At 39.8% G+C, this 314-nt stretch overlaps 1 protein-coding gene across 4 annotated transcripts in view; it reads right to left on the bottom strand.

Annotated features, from left to right (window-relative positions):
* Window positions 1-314, bottom strand: part of EFCAB6 (EF-hand calcium binding domain 6) — a 328,394-nt gene that overhangs the window by 155,995 nt on the left and 172,085 nt on the right. The gene's annotated exons all lie outside the window — the stretch shown is intronic.

The following is a 314-nucleotide window of genomic DNA, read 5'->3' as shown; positions in this document are numbered from 1 at the left end:
GCAGTGGGGCAGGCACCAGATAAAGGGGCCACTAATGTAATTATTCTCTTCTTGGAAATATATTTCATTGCCTTCTTCTAAATTTGTCCACATGGACACTGCTACATATTAACTGAAATGCTTTCCTTAAAAATAGCTGAGGATGATTAGCTAGAGGGATCGTAATCGGAATTTTAAGCAATCATTTAAATTAATTCCTGAGAAGTCTATGCAGAACCCTTCAAGCTGAGCCCTTTCTGGCAGAAACTCACCAGTTCCCATAAGCACATGCAAATCAGCACTCTGAGTTTCCCATATTTCACTGCCAGATTGTT

Source organism: Colobus angolensis, unplaced genomic scaffold (genome assembly GCF_000951035.1).
Source record: "Colobus angolensis palliatus isolate OR3802 unplaced genomic scaffold, Cang.pa_1.0 Scaffold138, whole genome shotgun sequence".
Classification (NCBI taxonomy): Eukaryota; Metazoa; Chordata; class Mammalia; order Primates; family Cercopithecidae; genus Colobus; species Colobus angolensis.
The sequence above is the reverse complement of the archived record's forward strand: the minus strand, read 5'-3'. Positions and strand labels throughout refer to the sequence as shown.